The sequence below is a fragment of the Haliotis cracherodii genome, unplaced genomic scaffold (genome assembly GCF_022045235.1).
Source record: "Haliotis cracherodii isolate W230 unplaced genomic scaffold, xgHalCrac1.p SCAF_18, whole genome shotgun sequence".
NCBI lineage: Eukaryota > Metazoa > Mollusca > Gastropoda > Lepetellida > Haliotidae > Haliotis > Haliotis cracherodii.
Genome location: NW_027266273.1, coordinates 10726733 through 10747624, shown reverse-complemented (window position 1 = coordinate 10747624; position 20892 = coordinate 10726733). Strand labels below are relative to the sequence as shown.

The 20892-nt window shown below is 39.2% G+C and overlaps 1 protein-coding gene across 19 annotated transcripts in view; it reads left to right on the top strand.

The window, feature by feature from the left end:
- LOC139465761 (bromodomain adjacent to zinc finger domain protein 2B-like) overlaps positions 1–20892 on the top strand; it is a 110790-nt gene that overhangs the window by 24753 nt on the left and 65145 nt on the right. For all 19 annotated transcript variants that reach the window (XM_071247648.1, XM_071247642.1, XM_071247647.1 and 16 more), the window contains exon 2: positions 4291–4365. The gene's annotated coding sequence lies outside the window, so the exon portion shown is untranslated. The remainder of the gene's footprint in view (positions 1–4290; positions 4366–20892) is intronic.

Sequence of the window (20892 nt, the reverse complement as noted above, 5' to 3'; positions counted from 1 at the left end):
TTCTATACTAACCCCTTTGATACTGCCACCAATAGCCGAAGAAACCACACTTTCAGATTGTCATCTGCCTGGTCTGCCTTGGTTAAAATAAATAAGGCAAGTGACAAGTAAAAACAATTTAGAGTATTTTATTCAATGTTTTAGATTTGGAAAAATGGTATTACCAATACTGTATTAATAAATATTTGCAATACATTTTCCCACCCACTGTTTGATTTTTATGTGTGAATATTCATCATAATGACATGTTATATATTATTGTTTCACCCTATACTCTCTGCTTATACATTTCTTGGCACAATTGACAGTTCACAATTGCATCCTTCGTCGGTGATGTGAGTTTGAATCCCAGTTTCACCCTGATTTTGATTATGATTTTGCCAAAACCATCACCAAGGTGTTGGAACTAGTGAAGATAGTTCGTTATAAGCACATATACAGCACATATACAGCATGTATTGTAATTAATGTAGTTTACCGTACCTTGCTTCTGCCTGAAACTCACATGCTGTGTGTCACTCACTCATACTTCTGAGAAAATTTACACTGAGTCTGAATCTGATGATGAAAATGGTCCTTCAACAATTGTTCAAACAATGACATTATAATATTTTATTGGCATGTTTCTTTCAATGTCAGTCACGACAGTGATGTGGGAATGTTCCTAAAACGTTAATTTTACACTGTAATTATGTACGATGGAGGACATAGTTAATGAAATTTGACATCAGACAAACTAAAGATCACATTTCTGTTGTCAGGAAAATGCTGGATAGGAGGAAATAACAGACTTCAAAGTTATTCATCCCAACTTTTCAAATAGATATAATTAAAAAGGCTGTTTTATGGAGAAATATTTATCAAAGAAGGTTATTCACACACAACAGAAGATAAGATGTTTTTAAGAAGCAGTAAAGCGGGATGACATCTTGAAAGGGGCTGAAATCAAAGCCTTTATACTGACGTGATTTATTAATGATAAAGAGAATATTTCTATTGGGTCTTCAGCCTTTTATATGACACTGGATAATGGTTATGTTAAGTGGAATATTTCCAATGGATTAACACTTCTCACTTGATCTTGGAGATGTGTGCTGCTAGACGTGGCTATTTGCTGTGCAGAGTTATGTCCTTCAACTGTGTCAGGATCTAATTATCATGGGTTCGAATCCCAGATTTATTAAATTTACCAATGTAGAACGCCTCCATGGTCTTGTGGATGGAGCCTCTGCCGAGGGTGGCCCATAGGGTCATGCGTGGTGCAGTCATCTAAGGTGCAGAGTTGCGTCCCTTAGGCACGCGAGAAAACTAGGAATGTGGGTTGGGATCCTGGTTCACCCCGATTATGTTTCTAAGTTTGTCACACCATACTGGACTCGTAGGTTTCACCAATGGGGTAAACATGATACACGTCTGAGATCTATATCTCTTCGGGCTTTCCTCCCACATCAAGCTGACATGCAGTGATTTAACTGAAATACCTGTTCAAAGCGGTGTTGAATTAACTCGCTCTCACACTCACTGGAGAGATTTGTGGTTCGCTCCCTCACGGTAGCTTCGCCTAATCTCACCTCAACTCACCCTACCTCACCCTACATCACCTAACCTCACCAAAGTATCAGGTTGTCAGGCTCGCTGACTTTGTTCATGCAAGTCATTGTATCCAAATTGCGTAGATTGATGCTCATGATCTCAATCACTGGATTGCCTTGTCCAGATTCGATTATTTACAGACCGCTGTCATATAGCAGGAATATTGCTGAGTGGCGTTGAAAAGAGAAACAAACAAACAAAACCTTGGGTTTGCCTCCACTATCAAGCTGACATGACATGATATGATGCAACTGTAACTGTGTTTATTTTAATGTTAGCAACCGGACTCACTCAACTGATATGACTTCACTGAGACTGCTGAAAGGGAGTCATACCACATTACAGAGAATGTAATGTTTCATTATCAATCATGAGACTTTGAGATGTGAAAGGGTTTTATCTTATGAAATATTTTCAATATCATGTATTGCTAAAAACATAGCAATGACTCTCAAATATTGCTGCAGGTGGATGGTAGATATGTTTTATTGATGGATGAACGGCCTGATACCCAACACTGTAGCTTACCTGTAGAGTTGGGAGGAGTCCAAATTTACTACCCGGGTACCCACTCCTCTATTACCTGACCCTACCCGGGTACCCACCCCTCTGTTGCCCGACCTTACCAGGGTACCCACCCCTCTGGTCCCCGACCCTACCCGGGTACCCACCCCTCTGGTCCCCGACCCTACCCGGGTACCCACCCCTCTGATCCCCGACCCTACCCGGGTACCCACCCCTCTGGTCCCCAACCCTACCCGGGTACCCACCCCTCTGGTCCCCGACCCTACCCGGGTACCCACCCCTCTGTTGCCCGACCTTACCAGGGTACCCACCCCTCTGGTCCCCGACCCTACCCGGGTACCCACCCCTCTGGTCCCCGACCCTACCCGGGTACCCACCCCTCTGGTCCCCGACCCTACCCGGGTACCCACCACTCTGTTACCCAACCCTATCCGGATACCCACCCCTCTATTACCCGACCCTATCTGGGTACCTGCTGTAGGTCTCAAGAGGTACAAACTGTCCGATTGGGAATAGTTTGACTGTAGCCCTGGCAAAATGCATGTAGATATACATATAAAATGATCGGGTCATGCATACACTGAAGTTGACGGAATTTTTGTTTCTATTCAAGCATATAAAAGTCAGAAGGAATGGGCGGATAGTTAGAAAGAACGGCGAACATTCGTGACTTGTAGTTTAAACATAGAGTTGTCAATAATTTTTGTCATTAAAACAATGTATCACGCGACTAACCACGGGTCCGGGTAGTCTTGTGGGTACCCGGCTCCTACTCAGTACCCACCCGACCCGAGTACCCAGGTTACTTGTCCCAGCCCAACTCATCTGCATCAATGTTCATGTTAACTTGTGCGGTCAATGTTCTTTGTTAATCTGTTTCTGTCGTAAACTTTCAAACTTTTTATAAAACAAAAGGAAGGCGAAACTGAATAATGTATGGATGTATGATAACACGCTTGAAGAATCTGATAGGTTTTACGAGCCAAAATGGCATCCATAATGGCATCCATATTTAAAATAATACTTTAGCTCCTTAATCGCCATAGCTGAATATTTGTGTTTATATGGTTAATTCATATCTGAACAGCCCTCAGGTGAGCTATATGCATGATATAGCCTTGAGGCTAATTTTTTGAATATGATTATGAAATCAGAGTTTAAAAAGTGCCTCTTTTTGGCTGTATTTTTATGCCTGAAATATGTTTCAACTATGAATGATATGTACTACATTCGGAAACATTAGGAATTGTGTTGAATCAATAACATGTCACAGGATTGTTGGTAGCTGTCATGGTGACAGTCAGGCCCCGTAGGATGAAGTGATGTATATCGTGAAGTAATTCATCAAGTGTCATGTGAGCAATTTGCAGTAAAATTTGAATGGAGCTCTAAAACATTACAAGGCCTCGGCTGCCTAGTGGCCTTACTTTGTGGATCAAGGATGACGACTTAGCCATCATATGTGTATTACATTACATTCTCATTTGGGGAATTGGGAATTGCATTGTGGGAATAATGAAATGTTTGCCTGTGAGGGGCGACATTTCATGGCATTTCATTAAAACTTGCTCGCATCTTGGTATAATACAAGCAACAAAATCATGAAACCATTTGGTTTGTAGAGAAATCTTTTTGGGTTTTTTTGTGGATGTCTGACTAATGCATTTGCACTTGATCATTAAAGCACCAGCAGTCATTCTGTGATGTTTGTTTTGTATGATCATGATTTGACATGACATGACATGACATGACATGACAGTATTTTGAGAGTGTTGTAACTTATGAATGGTCTCTCTTTAAGGGCTGAGTAACTGGTAGCTCCGAATAGGTCAGTCAGGTCATTTTGAAGGGCAAGAAATCTTGACAAAATAACTTCAGTGGAACGAGTTTGAACATTTCCACACAGAAGATGTATACAAGTCTGGCAATTGTGAAATTGATGTGACAGGAATTCTTTAAGTTTACATCTTTTCAGACAAATTGAACACTACTACATGACTACAAGTGTATTTACAATGTAAACAATAAAGACAATACATTTCCTAATAGGTAAATAAGACATTGTTTACCTAAGATATCTACTCATGTCAGAGCGTATATGAGATCTGAATGTAACTTAAAATTGAAAGGTAGTGATGTTGAAATCTTATGTCCTGTTTGTTTTGTTTGCAGATGAATGTTCAAATCAATTACGGAAAGTAAGGTTCCCCTGTCGACATCATCTGTAGGAGCTGTTGTGCCCACCAGGTAAGTGACATCAATAATCTGAAAAGCACTTGTTTTTTATGCATCTGAATGCACATGTCACATGTCAGGTCACATGTGTAAGTCTTCCCAGGATGCATCATTCATCGGTGCAGGACTAGAACTTAACATTGGCCTTCTACCCTGGGGGGGGGGGGGGGGGGGAGGGAGGTAAGGGAGGTAATTTCCTAGTTTCCCCATTGTTTTATGCTTACAAGGGCATTTTATCTTTAGCCTGGTGTGTAAAGTTTTTGAGTTTAGTTCTAACACTGCTGAGCATGATCCCCTAGCTATTGTCACTCCTTTTACCAGGTATTGATGGGGTTTGAATCCCAAAATCACTAAATCCTTTTGGCCTGATATTCTGTATGTCTTGATTTTTTTGTGAATATCCTACCTCTATTACATCATAGCCATAAATTCCTATTTTGGCAATAATCACACTATAAAATCTTTAGATTTTTCAACAGACGTCCTCTTCGCTGCCATGTTGGTAGGTCAGTCAAACAAAACTATTTGTCGGTAGGTAAATTTATCAGTGTTGACTGTTGCAATCTTATTGTCATTTTTAAAAGGCAAATACATAAGACTTTAACCCTCTATTTCTCTTTAATTTCACTTCAATTTAATATTTTACGAAATAACTTCACATACTGTATTTGTGTTAGACTAACTAACAGTAAGAGGCCTTGCATTTAACCCTAAACTATTAGAAAACCATGTTGATTGGATCTCCAGTGTTCGAGAAAACTTTATTTCCTTACTTTAAGAATTTATTTTAGAAATGAGGCAGTGGGTAGCCATGTGATATATTCATTGGCCCACCATGACAAAGACCAGGGTTCGATTCCTGATGTTCGTACAGTGTGTGAAACTCATTCCTGGTGTCCCCAGGGTGAAATATTGTGAAAAGTAGAAGGTCTGTCTTCATGGAGAGTGTCTGCCTGGAGAGCAGAAGGTTGGTGGTTCGATCCCTGCCCACGCATGCCAAAGAATTTGAAAGATGGTACTTGTTGTTACCCTGCCTGGCACTCTCCATTTAAGGGATAAAACAATGACTGGTTGGCTTGGAGTCTGTAAACTATGTCTGAGTGGGGTATCCATGTAAAACAGCAGCATGGTGTCTCAGTAGGCAAGGACTATAAAATTGCGGCAAGTATGGACAAGTACAAGCAGCCACACACACATACACGTGCATATATGTCGCAATATATGTGCAATAGTTTTGAACATTATGTTAAACCCAATTTCTCCTCACCCATTAAAAGGAAGCATTCAGCCAAAAAACTCAGTGATAGTGAAATCCACAAGCGCAGCATCATTAGACAAAGAGTACCTGAGGATGTGTTTCTGGGTCTCTCCCTTGTTATTCTGTTTACTGGCAATATGTTGTATCTTTGTATTGGAGGTCATCTAGCCTGATGAGCAGGTATTGGATGGGGCTGTGATTTTGTTTCTAGCTGACAAACATCGGATGACGCCAGTGTAACACATCTCAGTGATCTATGCATTGATTCTTTAAAAGCTTTATGGCAATAGAGTGCAATGGTGATGATAGCTTTTTTCAGCCTCTCTTTGGATGTGGATAGCTTTCATGTTGCATTTACTGTACACTGCTTCTCATATTCCCGTTTGTCTTCATAGGGAAATGTTGGTATTTCTCTGTCAATACTTTCAAGACGGAGTTCATCCTGAGATATATATAGCATCTTTTGTTGGTCTGAAGCTTTGTGTTTTCTACTTTGGGAGTGAATTGTGTTGTTTATTTGATAAAGTGGGGACGGGGATGTTGGTGTTGAAAGCTGAAGAAGGTTTTGGATTTATTGGGTTTGTTGATCTTCTGTTAGTAACGTTAATATTGATGTAGTGTTAATTGATGTCAAATTAATTAAAGTTAAATTAATTATGAGCATTTTGGAAATTAGTTCAGGAAATCTACCGTAACAGTCACGTGGAAACAAAGTCTCAGGAATAAGAGACTTCTGTTTTAATTTTATTCAAATAGTTTATTTCTCTTCAATTAATTGTGGCCAAATTAGTAAAAACATTTGTACATCAGGGTATTACTGGATCACAATAGAGCACCCAGCTGGACAGCGGAAGGTCCGTGGTTTGATCCCTAACCACATCATTCCGAAGGCGTTAAAAGATGGTACTTGTTGTTACACTGTCTGGTGCTCGGCATTAAGGGGCTAAAACAAGGACTGGTCGGCTCGGAGTCAGTATACTGTGTCTGAGTGGGGTATTCATGTTAAACTGTGGCATGGTACCTCAGTGGGCTAGCAGTATCATCGGCTTTAGTCGGTACTAGTACAAGCAGCCACACACACATGCATGCATGTCCCTATATAAGTGCAATGATCTTGGACCTGACGTTTATACCCCATTTCACCTCACCTCAAAGTATTGTGTCCCATATGCATAAAAGTTTAGAATGTCCACAAATAATTTACATTGTGAGTTCTGTCAAGTGTAGGTGACATTTCTATTCTGGTATGAAATACACCCGAGTTTAGAGTGTCAATGGTTGACTTTCTTGACCCTAACACCGAAATCCCCATCTATTATAGACTTCAGAACATGTGCATTGTTGTGACATCAGCAATATCTTGGACATAAACTGAAGCGTACCACATGCCCCCCCCACCCACCCACCCCCACCCCCACCCACCCCCGACCCCATGTTCATGACTTTGACCCCCCAAAAGATGTCTGAGAGGCATCTGAATTGGCCTAACAACCCAGTTAAGTCCAGCATGTGAAAGTAATCAGGCTTGTATATGTTCTTGTACTTCTGTAATCCTGTCCTTGGAGACACAGCCTGGCCTGTGTGGAGATGGTATCCTCTATGGCGGGATAGTGACTGCACCACGACACAGGTCATGTGATCCAGTACAGGCAGTCTTCTGTATACTTACACAGAGGCCTGGGAGGCACACAAGCTGTCAGAATGGGAGGAATTGTTGTGGTGTGTGATTAAGTTCGCTGCACAAGTTACCACTTGTTGTTTTCAGTGTTAGGTCCTATCATGGTGACATTTTGCATTTGAGGATATGTATTTCAAGTTGTGTTGGACTCGGAGATATGCATTGTTGGTGTGTGGCTTGTATATATAAATATCTGTTCACTCAGGTCACGATAATTTTAATAATTGAATGTATGTAGTACTTGGAGTTCGAGTGTACAGTCCAATATATTTGAAACTTTCAACAGTAAGCTGCATGTTTTATTTTTATCATCAGGAAGATCACCTGTCTGATAGGCATTACTTAGAAGTTGACGGGTGACAGGACTGCTTGACAACGGTATAAGGATCTATGCTGAAACGTCGCTTTTTACAGTATTAAAGAAGTTGTTATCCATAAAATTGTGTCTACCTTGTCATCAGGAAGATGTTTTCTTTTAAATATACCACTCAACCTTTGTTAGGGATTTAGATATGGCCATCCTATTTAAATATACACTTGGCATATGGGAATCAGTTTTGTATATCATGGAAAGATAGAAATGTCCTCATCAAAATCAGTATATATGTGATGTGGTGTGTGCATATGTATGTGCATGTGTGCGTGCATGTGTGTGTGCATGAAAAGGATAAAAGCAGACTCAGGTCTTTGTAATGATGTTTTTAAGAGATTTTGTGACAGACCTGGTCGGTCACTAACTCTCCTAGCTGAACCTGGTCTGTCACTAACTCTCCTAACTGAACCTGGACGGTCACTAACTCTCCTAGCTGAACCTGGTCTGTCACTAACTCTCCTAACTGAACCTGGTCGGTCACCAACTCTCCTGATGGTCACTAACTCTCCTGATCGGTCACTAACTCTCCTGGTCGGTCACTAACTCTCATAGCTGAACCTGGTCGGTCACTAACTCTCCCAGCTGATCACTCACTCACACATAAGCCAGTTGATCTCACTCATTCATCCAGGGTTTCAGTTTGGCTTATTTTCTCAGACATTTACTGATTGTCATCCGAAAGACCCTAACATATTTTTCAAAGGTGAAGAATGTCCAGTCATAAATTCATAAACTAAAATCACAGTTCCCTGCTTGTCACTCCCCTCAGTGACAGGGCAGACTCTCTGTAAGTAAACCTTTACTTCTGGCAGTTAACCTGACACCTCTCCCAGAACTACATGCACTATGGAGACGTTATGGAAATGATGGAAGAGCAAAATGATTCCTGGCGATATTACCCAAAGTGGTTGACATCTGAGACCTGCGCCACTTGTACTTTCCTCGAAGGAACACACCATTATGTAACTGGAATACTGTTCAAAGCGGCGTTAAACCCAACTTACTCGCTCGCTTGTCGATATTGCCACTAGAAATGGCTAAGCAGTTTCTCACTGCACTCTTGTTTCAAGAAATGTTGCAAATAACAGAAATTTTCCTAATGTAGTCAGCTTCGATAACTCCACCTTCACAGGGTTGACACACACATTTGACGGGATAAGTTTATGATATATTATTGATTAAGTTACGAAGGGTGTTGTTGCCGACGATCACCTCGATCGGAAATAATGACAGCCAGTGAGGCCTGAACATATTTATCTGTGCTGTGCATATGGCCATTGATTACCGGGTCATTACGGATTCATAAACTGGTAGACATGACTTACCACTCACTATCAGCTCAGGAATGTAACAAGGTGTGTGAAATAGCGGTGTCGGGGTAGGGCATACTGCAGTGGGTTCAGTGTACTGAACGTAATACCAGTATCGAGAGAATGAGGATCGAGAGAATGAAGATCGAGAGAATGAAGATTTTCTGTATTCGTTAATGTCACAAGAGAGAATTGTTCTTATCAAGAGAGAATGAGAATCGACAGAATGAAGATTTTCTGTATTTGTTAATGTGACAAGAGAGAATTGTTATTATCAAGAGAGAATGAAGATTTTCTGTATTTGTTAATGACACAAGAAAAAATTGTTATTATCAAAAGAGAATGAGAATCGAGAGAATGAAGATTTTCTGTATTTGTTAATGTGACAAGAGAGAATTGTTATTATCAAGAGAGAATGAGAATCGACAGAATGAAGATTTTCTGTATTTGTTAATGACACAAGAGAGAATTGTTATTATCAAAAGAGAATGAGAATCGACAGAATGAAGATTTTCTGTATTTGTTAATGACACAAGAGAGAATTGTTCTTATCAAGAGAGAATGAGAATCGACAGAATGAAGATTTTCTGTATTTGTTAATGTGACAAGAGAATTGTTCTTATCAAGAGAGAATGAAGATTTTCTGTATTTGTTAATGTGACAAGAGAGAATTGTTATTATCAAGAGAGAATGAGAATCGACAGAATGAAGATTTTCTGTATTTGTTAATGTGACAAGAGAGAATTGTTATTATCAAGAGAGAATGAGAATCGACAGAATGAAGATTTTCTGTATTTGTTAATGTGACAAGAGAGAATTGTTCTTATCAAGAGAGAATGAGAATCGACAGAATGAAGATTTTCTGTATTTGTTAATGTGACAAGAGAGAATTGTTCTTATCAAGAGAGAATGAGAATCGACAGAATGAAGATTTTCTGTATTTGTTAATGTGACAAGAGAGAATTGTTATTATCAAGAAAGAATGAGAATCGACAGAATGAAGATTTTCTGTATTTGTTAATGACACAAGAGAGAATTGTTCTTATCAAGAGAGAATGAGAATCGACAGAATGAAGATTTTCTGTATTTGTTAATGTGACAAGAGAGAATTGTTATTATCAAGAGAGAATGAAGATTTTCTGTATTTGTTAATGACACAAGAAAAAATTGTTATTATCAAAAGAGAATGAGAATCGAGAGAATGAAGATTTTCTGTATTTGTTAATGTGACAAGAGAGAATTGTTATTATCAAGAGAGAATGAGAATCGACAGAATGAAGATTTTCTGTATTTGTTAATGACACAAGAGAGAATTGTTATTATCAAAAGAGAATGAGAATCGACAGAATGAAGATTTTCTGTATTTGTTAATGACACAAGAGAGAATTGTTCTTATCAAGAGAGAATGAGAATCGACAGAATGAAGATTTTCTGTATTTGTTAATGTGACAAGAGAATTGTTCTTATCAAGAGAGAATGAAGATTTTCTGTATTTGTTAATGTGACAAGAGAGAATTGTTATTATCAAGAGAGAATGAGAATCGACAGAATGAAGATTTTCTGTATTTGTTAATGTGACAAGAGAGAATTGTTATTATCAAGAGAGAATGAGAATCGAGAGAATAAGGATTTTCTGTATTTGTTAATGTGACAAGAGAGAATTGTTATTATCAAGAGAGAATGAAGATTTTCTGTATTTGTTAATGACACCTGAAAAAATTGTTATTATCAAGAGAGAGAATGAGGATCGAGAATGAAAATTTTTTGTGCTTGTTAATGTGACAAGAGGGAATTACTATTATCAAGAGAGAATGAGGATTGAGAGAATGAAGATTTGCTTTGTCTGTTACAAGAGAGAATTACTAGTATCAAGAGAATGAGAATCGAGAATGAAGATTTTCTGTGTCTGTTGTTGTTTTGAGGCCTTCAAAAGAACACGTTTCAGTCATGGTTGATATTGATTATTTTGAAGAGTTATATTCTGGATTTTCTTATTAGGATATCTGGATGAAGTATGTGTTTTTTTGAAGCGTTTGTGGTTTGAAATATGCAATACCATATTAGAGAGACGGCGGATATTGAGTTACAGATTGTTGCGTTCAGGTATGAGGATGTTCTTGTGGAAGGACAGGATGAAGATAGTGTTAATTAAAGACAATATCAGGGTTCACGCCAGTGGCTATATCTAATTAGGCTCTTTTCAGGTCAGTGGTTATGTAAAATAACTAGATTTTGGGAAAAAATGAAAAGTCCAATTATTTTTTCACTAGACTTGGACTAACAGACTAGTGGCTGTGTCATTCTGTCATAATACCTGCTTGTTTGTTTACTACATAGCTGAGAGGGAATAGGTGATATTTCTGATAAGTCATCATTTCAAATTTACATTGACTGTTCTGTTCGTTACTTAACGTAAACATCTGAGACCTGCATTACTTCAGGCTTTCTCCCCATATTAAGCTCACATATCCCACACCGTGATGTAACTGGAATACTGTTCAAAGGGGCGTTAAACCCAGCTCACTCACTCACTCACTCACTCACTCACTCACTCACTCACTCACTCACTAGTAACTTAACAAACGCTTAAAGTCAACAGTTACAGCTTTATATTGTGTCATGCATCTTAGCATAATTGACTTGAAAATTGGCCGAGTAAAACAATTTCTTTCCTTTGAAGTTATTGGTAGCTGACATGTAAATTACTAATTACTTAAAAGTGGATTTGAATGTACAAGAAGAATTTGGGCTTTGTGGTAGGTTTGTGGTGTCCATGTTTGCTCATCACATCAGATATCAGATTCAATTCTCCACACTGCTACAGTGTGTGAAGACTATTTATAGTGCCCCCTCCGTGATGCTGCAGGATTTGTTAAAAGACGTGTAAAAACATACATATTCCCTTGAACAAAATGTGGAAGTTTAGCGTGAATACAAAATGAGGAATATACTTAAATGTCAGGTAAAAAAGTCTTTACTTTACTGTTATGGTTGTCATCTGCGTCTACGTTGGGCATGGGTGGCTTGGTTGTTGTAAGGCGCCACAATTAGTTGGACAGAGTTGTGTCCCTTAACCATGTCGGGATTCGTGGGATCGTTTGTTTGTTGTTTTACCCCGCGCTCAGCAATATTCCAGCCATATGATGGCGGTCTCTAATTAATTGAGTCTGGACCAGACAGTCCAGTGATTGACCACATGAGCATCGATCCACTCAATTGGGATCGATGACATGCATCAACCATGTCAGGGAGCCTGACCACCCGATCCTGTTAGTCACCTCTTACGACAAGCATAGTCGCCTTTTACGGCAAGCATGGGTTGCGGGAGACCTATTCTACCCCGGATCTTAACGGGTATCATGGGATCGAATCCCAAGCTGCCTGATCTAGGATTCTTGGTTTCTTCAATAAAATACCAGCACTTACAGGTTTCATGAAAGTGGTGAATGTCAGCTGCCATGGAAGATATACTTCTCAAAAAAAAGTTATGGGACCACCTGATTTTTTTATATTACTGTAATTACTCTGTTATGCCATGACAGATTAACTAAAGTAATCTGAAATAGTTGGGTGGTCCTTAACTTCTTTGGAGATGTAAATACAAGTGACGAGAATCTGAACTCAGATTTCTGAAACAGACGTTTTTGGTAAGATGTTGCTAATATTTATTATTATTGTCTTATAAAGTTTAATAAGCAGTTTTTCTTAGATGTCATTCGTGTAAATTTCTGTTGGACTCGAGATAAGATATTTCTGATGACACCAACTGCTGAATTTCTTCGCTTATCGTTGAATATATATGACTGCCTATTTGTGTAAAAGGTAATTTTGGAATGTAAATTGTTTCAGTATGTAGATTTATTTTATAACATTTGTTTCCATCCTGTATAGGAGCTTTGTCTGAGTGTAAAGGCACATTTGTTAGAGTGGACAATAATGAATATCTAATGTTATGAGTTCATGAAAACCCACAGTAATGCATTTCACATTAAGTGGTGTTGGTTGTAGAAAGCGATTTTTCTTTTAGGGAATTGTGTGGTTCGCCATGCCCACTGACTTTGTTTGAATAATCGTGTGTTTAAATGACAATTGCGATGGCAAAGGTTGTCAAGGTGCCCTGGCTGCTTGCGTTGCTGGATTAACTGAGGCATTATGGGAAATGTTGGTGAGCTTGAAAATGAGTGTATAGAAATATGATTCATGCTGTGAAATTGTCAGAATAAACTGACTTTGTGATAATAGAGCAATATGTAAGTCGTGCTTTGTGGGTATCTCATATTTCATAGAAAATATTTCATGTATAAAACAGTAAAACTGAAAAAAAATATTTTATGTAAATATTGAATTGTTTAGGTCCCATGTGCTGGTGGAATTTCTAGTATGGAATGGTAAATATCCCCATATGATGTTCAGATTGTTAATTATCCTATGAGTCAATGATTGCAGTGTACAGTTGGGGAGAAGAGGGAGATAAGAGCATGGGGGATGGGGGGGGTGGGGGGTTAGGAGAGATGGGGTTGGGTGGGTGGGTGGGGGGGGGGGAATAAAAGAGCATGGGAGACAGAGGTAAAAGAGGTGAATGGGGTGATGGGGGTTAGGAGTGATAGTGGATGGGGGGGGGGGGGGGATAAAAGAGCATGGGAGACAGAGGTAGAGGAGGTGCATGGGTGATGGGGGTTAGTAGTGGATGGGGGGGGGGGATAAAAGAACATGGGAGACAGAGGTAGAAGGGAGGAGCATGGGTGACGGGGTTATGACTGCAGGGGGGGGGGGGGAGAGAGAGAGAGAGAACATCAGGGACAGGGGTATACAAGAGCATGGAGGACATTGAGATAAGTGATAGATCCTGGCTACAAGGGATTGTGGAGCATTGTGTCTAGTTGAGCAACAAGAGATAGCATCCCTGATGAGCTGGAGTCCGTGACAGACGACCTGACCTACCATCCTGTAGGGAGGACTGACTTGCCTCTGCATAGTTAATCAGTATATATGACCCACATTGAGATACAACTCTGTAGTGTCTATGATCAATGTTCAGTAATGTGTTGCTTTAGCTACAAAACTAGTGGAGCAAACAGCCCCAAGTATCGATGCTTTCCGTCTCGCTATTTTTATACCCTCGCTTTTCTTTGTAAGGCTAATTGTCATAGAGCAGTCTCACTCAGTCCATGTTAAACAGGAAATGAATTTAGCTGCACATTGCAGAGATCGACATTTTTGCTTTGAATGGAGTGGGATGGAATTGTCTGGCTAGCATCTCTTTCGGACAAGAAACTGTGTATCAAATTTGTATCGGGGAGAGAGGATAGGCCTGTATACACTGTTGTCAGCTTCAAATCAATTCGGCCATTTGAGCCTTATGTAACTTGTCATCATTCATTAGAATGCATGTTAACTCCTCAGTAGACTGAAAAAAAGCTGTGCAGTTATTGAAATAATGTTTGTTTGTCTGAATATCTGATGATAGAATAAGAGCCTTGTAATCACTCCGAGGGCCAAACTTTACAGCTTAAGTGTGTTAAAGATAGCTTCTTTTGGGAATGAGTTTAAGTCCTTCCCAATAGGATCCATTCTTTTTCGGAGGTGAATAAAAAATATTTTTGCTGAACAGGAAGCATTTTACTGCAGAAAGTCAACATTAATAGGATTTTGTTTGGAGAACTAGAGGGGGGAACAATAAGATATAGAAACATGTCCTCATAATGTGTGTTTTCGTGGATGGTTTATCTTTCTTTGTGTATAAATACAATGAACATTTCAGCTAGTTCCACACCATGACTACCAAATATCTGCATATTAATGAATAACAACGGCCTATATGATAATAATAAGTAAATCCAGTTATCTACTTTGCACTAGTATGAAATGAGCACTAAATAAAATTTATAAGAAGGAAATTTATTGTTATCAAAGAGCAAGACCAAGGAATATCTGCATTTAAGTTTATTTAAAGCGGTCTGGAGATCAAATCTAGCTAGATATATTCCACAAAATGTCAATTAAGCAGTTGACACCATAGTACAAGGAGAAAAATGTATTGCGTGAAAAAACATTTCTTTGACTAAATGATTGCCTAATATTGAGCTATTAGTGAAAACTATTGATTAATACACAATGAAACACTTTTCATTATACCCAGCGTTGAAACAAGTTCATTTAGCAGCAGTAGAAACTAGCATTTTATGCCCACTAGTTCTTATAAGAACATTTAGCAAAACCCTTAAAAATGGCCAAGTTCTACTAGTCCTTATGATACCTTAACTATTGGGCAGTTTGGCAAGGACTACAGGACTAGTGCTAATTTTTAACGCTGTTTAGTGCTTTTTGGGTCTTATAAATATATTGATGAAATCAGGTACTTTGACATGTTTGAAAAAACATACCAAAGATGTTAATAACTGATTATTCTCCATGCAGATTGTTTGGAATAATCTATTACAAATGATTCATAATGATTTCTTAATAATGAAATTTCAACCCAAGGAACTCAATGGGGATTCCGTGTTAGAATTGGTCCCTAGCCGACCAAATGGATTGAGTGGTCATGCTGGTTGACTGGGTTGATTATGTGTCATTGTACATCCACGTCGTGGATCGTTGCTTGCAATATCAATCACTGGATCGTCTGGACCAGATCTCAGTTATTTACAGGCCTCCATTTAGCTGGAATATTTCCGAGGACGGCGTCATCATTTTCAGGACGGTACAATGAGCAGTAATGTTTAGTTAGATATTGTCAAGTTTGCCAATAAGGTAACAGAAAATCAATACGATTATCGTTACTGACTTCCACGAAACAATATCAGGGAACTTATGGTAAAAGAATTAAATCGAAGACTGTATAAGCATTTGTCCCATATTTGGTGATGAGTCTCTCGGCCGGAACCCTGCGCCTACAACATGAAAGACTTGAACTTCAAATAATAATGCTAGCATGTTGTCTTGGATCAATAGTGAAATGAATTCACTTACATAGACGAAAATAACTTTGTAGCATTTCATCTAATGATAGACACAAACATGCATTGATAGGGTTCGCTAGCTTATGACAGTCATATGAAGCAAATATAGAAATATTGGCATTAGCATGATTACATTTATGAGCTTTTAGTATTGAACAGCAAGAAGTCTGTAGAAGAATAAATATTCCCCGAATTGTCCTAACACTGCTAAATCACCAACATAGATAACAGCCGATCCATGCATGCTGGGAAGCAACCGGGACGAGCTGCTGCCATTGAGACAGAGAAAGAAATCTATAAGCTCGGAGCAGATCCTTTCATTAATTTATACATGCTAGCCGTCTTCGGATACACTGCTGGCCATGACTAGCTAGTCGAGGGCTTCCTCGTCTCAAAAGCCATCCGATATGTTGCGATCAGCTGCACGCTAGGTCACATGATCACTTCTCTTCCCATGACAGTCCAGACCTCAATATGGCTGGTGTATTTTCAACAGTCGACATTCAAAAACAGTCCTGGTAAATTGGTAATCCACATGAAGTGCATAAGGTGGAGTCTCTGTCCACTTTATTCAGCCTATTTGGGAAAGAAAGGCTGTTGTTTGCACATTGCATGAAGTATCTTGCTGATTAGTATGGCAGAGACAATGGCTGTTGTTTTTTTGTTGTAGTTTAATTTAGCTGGGAGATACAGGTTGTATCCCACACTTTGCTGTTTAGACATGTTGCACAGTGTGGCAAAGCTGGACTGTTGATAGTGATGTCATGCTATTGTAATATGTGGTAGTAGTAGTGGATTCTTGTCACACTGCCGAGCACTAGCTTTGTTTAAATCCATGTATTAATATCCACCGACCATATTCTAGTGATATTCCACAGTGATTTCATTGCTGAGCACAAACTTGTTTAAATCCACATTTAAATAACCACCAGTCATATTCCTCAGTGATCATATTCCTCTGTGGTCATATTCCACAGTGCTCATATTCCACAGTGCTCATATTCAACAATGATCATATTCCTCAGTAGTCATATTCCACAGTGCTCATATTCCTCAATGATCATATTCCACAGTGCTCATATCCCTCAGTTGTCATATTCTTCAGTGATCATATTCCACAGTGATTATATTCCACAACAATCATATTCTGCAGTAGTTATATTCCAGTGCTCATATTCCACAGTGCTCATATTCCACAATGATCATATTCCTCAGTAGTCATATTCCACAGTGCTCATATTCCTCAATGATCATATTCCACAGTGCTCATATCCCTCAGTTGTCATATTCTTCAGTGATCATATTCCACAGTGATCATATTCCACAGTTCTCATATTCCACAGTGCTCATATTCCACAGTGCTCATATTCCAGCAGTCATATTCCAAGAAGGTATATTCACAGCCACACTGGATTGGAAACCTAAATAATGCTGATAGGTTAAAAAGTTTCAAAGTTGGATGTCAGAATTTATGAGCTGGTAGATTATTAACATGCACGCCGTGCTTTGAAACTATGACAGTAGTGGAAGTTGAGCTAGTTTAATGGCCCATCTTCGGGGCAGGAGTTGAACAGGTTTCTGCAGGGATTGAGTTCCATGGAGAATATCCCTCCAGATACTCCAGGGGATGGTACAAGTTATGGGTGGCTGCCAGTTTGGCACCGGACTGCTTCCAGGATAGGTTATAGCAACATACAGGCCTGTCATTTCCTCCGAGTGATGTACACACTGCTAGGTGGCAGGAGTCAGTAATATGACATGCTGTTCTAACCATTCTTTCTAACATGCTTTTATATGACGTTAAGTGGAATATATTAGAATGTTTTTTTCTTGTGGGTGACTGAACTCATTCAGGTGTGAACTGTCCTTTATTAGGTGCAGATGGAAATTGTAAGTGGAGGACTGGTTTGTGACCCTGATGTTGCCAGCATGATTTTGCTGGAATATTGTTAAATGCTTAAATGCGTTGTAAAACCTCACCACCTGTGCCACCAATATATCATCTATACTACTCAAAAGAAGTTACAGAACACCTGATTTCTTTATATGGCTATAGTTAATCTGTCATGGCCAGCTTAACTTTACTGAAGTCATATGAAAAAGTCCAGTGTTCTTGAACACTTTTGTTTAATCTATACAAAACAGCGTGGTTGTGCAAGGAAGGAGGGTGGTAAAAGCATAAGCAGAGACACCCAATCCACCAGGTCATTCATTTTGACCACAGAATACTCATTTTGGAAGGCTTTTATTGACAAGCATGGAGCACTGGGGACTTTCTACCATGGAGTTAGTGTGGGGCTGGGACGATACGCCAACTTGCGATCCAATACTTGTCACGATACTTGCATGTGCTCTTATCTGTGGTGCGTAAGCCATTTGTTTCATAAACAGGATAGTCAAATACCTGGCACACTGACAATTTACAGTTGGCAGTGTCAAGCATGGCGCAATGGATGAAAATATTTACTTTTTCATTACTAATTTTCACTAATTAGTGTTTGGTGTAACAGCCATGAAAGAACACATTTAAGGTATGAATCAGTATTTTTCAGTTCAGGTGTGACTGTGATCGATACTTGTATCGGGAAGTAAAATATCGCGATCCACCAATGCATCGGTGTAGCGTCCCACCACTAAGCTAGTGTGATTAGTCTTTGATGATTTAGACTGCCTGCAGGGCCTAATGCATAGTGTGTGTCCTGGAGAGCTGAATGTCGGTGCTTAGATCCTGGCTTCATGCTTGTTGTTACCCTGCCTGGTGCTCGGCATTAATGATAAATCGAGGACTGGTCAGCTCTGAGTCAGAATACTGTGTCTGAGTGGGGTATCCATGTTAAACTGTGAGTGAGTGAGTGAGTTTGGTTTTACGACACTTTTAGCAATATTCCAGCAATATCACGACGGGGGACACCAGAAATAGGCTTCACACATTGTACCCATGTTGGGATTCGAACCTGGGCCTTCGGCGTGACAAGCGAAAGCTTTAACCACTAGGCTACCCGACCGCCCCTGTGGCATGGTGTGTCAGTGGGTTAACACTATGAACCGACATTAGTCCAAACTAGTACAAGGAAAACACACACACGTTGCTATATAAGTGAAATAATCTTGAATGCGACATTAAACTCAATTTCACCACCCCTCACTTCAGATGAATTGGAAGTTTCAAAGTAATAAATAAATTGACGACAAGCTGTATATAAGGAACACATGATGAGTCTTCAATGTGATGAATCATTCCAACGAATCTGGTTGGTAGTTACACATGTAAGAAGAACAATGGTGAGGTTCTCTGAATTGAGGTCATGTATTGATCGACTGTGGGAGAAACAGTATGGACTTCATAGTTGGAATGGTTATCAAATATTTACACATATAATGTGTAAGAAAGTCACCACTATATAAGGACACATGAAGACTGGTTAGAAGAAGATTTGCTCTTGTTGAAGTTAAGAATGATTCTTAACCTGTGAAGATCCACGTTAGAATTGGTCCTCAGCAACCCATGCTTGTCACAAGCGGTGTCTATTGGGATCGGGTGGTCATACTCTCTGACTTGGTTGATGCATGTCATAGTATCTCAGCGATGATTGATGCTCTTGATGTCAATCACTGGATTATCTGGTCCAGACTCGATTATTAACAGACCCCTGTCATAGAGCTGGAATATTGCTGAGTGTGGCGTTTAACTACAAAAAAAACAAAGAAGAGAAAGTCTTCTTTTAGGCATGTTTTTGTGTGCTCACTGTTTTTGCTGAGTGCGGCTTTTAACTACAAAATAAACAAAGAAGAGGAAGTCTTCTTTTAGGCATGTTTTTGTGTGCTCACTGTTTTGTTTTGGTTTAATGGACATCTCTAAAAGTTTTGACAAGAAATCAGATCACAGTGGACATTGACCCATCTTCAGTTATCCAGGGTATTACGTCCTGATTCTATAAACATAATTATCTTGGACCTTTTCACTACTGTGGTATGGTATCTCTCTGTGGGCTAGCACCATACAAGGCTCTGACTAACATATAGCCTATGAAATCTTTAATGAGGCATTTCTCTCCTCTAACATTAAAACAAATAATTTTCCTCAAATAATTTTCCTGATGCTGTTTTGTGGAATAGAGCTTGCTTAGAGCTATGGAAGCCTCTTATGGCAGAGCTGGCTAAACTTGCTTTTATATATATATCTAGACTGGTTTTCTTTTCATAAAATACATATATATTCCACAGTCATGGTGCAGGACCAGACTCTGAGCTTTGGTTTGTCAGCATCATACCTGTGCTTGTAGGCTTCACCCAAATGGTAAACACCCAAGACCTGCGCCACTTCTGGTTTCCAGCTCTATGCTGACAGTGAGTGATGAAATACGGTTGAAAGCAACTTTAATCTCAACTCACTCGCCATAATTTGTATTTAATTAACAAGTTTTGATTGACATGATTAACTGAGAAAGTTTAGTAAAAAATGGATTTTATCAAGTGCATGAAATACATACATGTTCCGCTATTGCACATCACCAGGCTTTAAATTAGTGAAAACATGTTGAAAAAATGAAACCTTCAAAGTTACCACAAATAAATATGGCAGCATATTTTTGGTTCTTTTTCAAGCTGAGATATTTAAAGACTAAGTATTAACAAAAGAAATTAAAACAATATCTTCCAGTTAATATCAACAGTAAATCATGCATGATAAGGTGACATAGCTACCTATACTGTGTGTTAATATGAAATTGATAATCTGTTATTCGATAGTTTTATCTCCAGCAAATGTTGAGTTTGTTCCCACACAAATTCAAACGCTGCCTGAAATATATTTTGGGCAAGATATATTGCTACTTTTGTACTTGTTATCAGTGCTGTCGTTGTTTGATGTAGCCCTGCCTACCATGTGCCAAGAGTGGATGTAGATGTATGGGCAATGTATCATCCTAGACTGCTGCACTAATGGCTATGATTTCAGC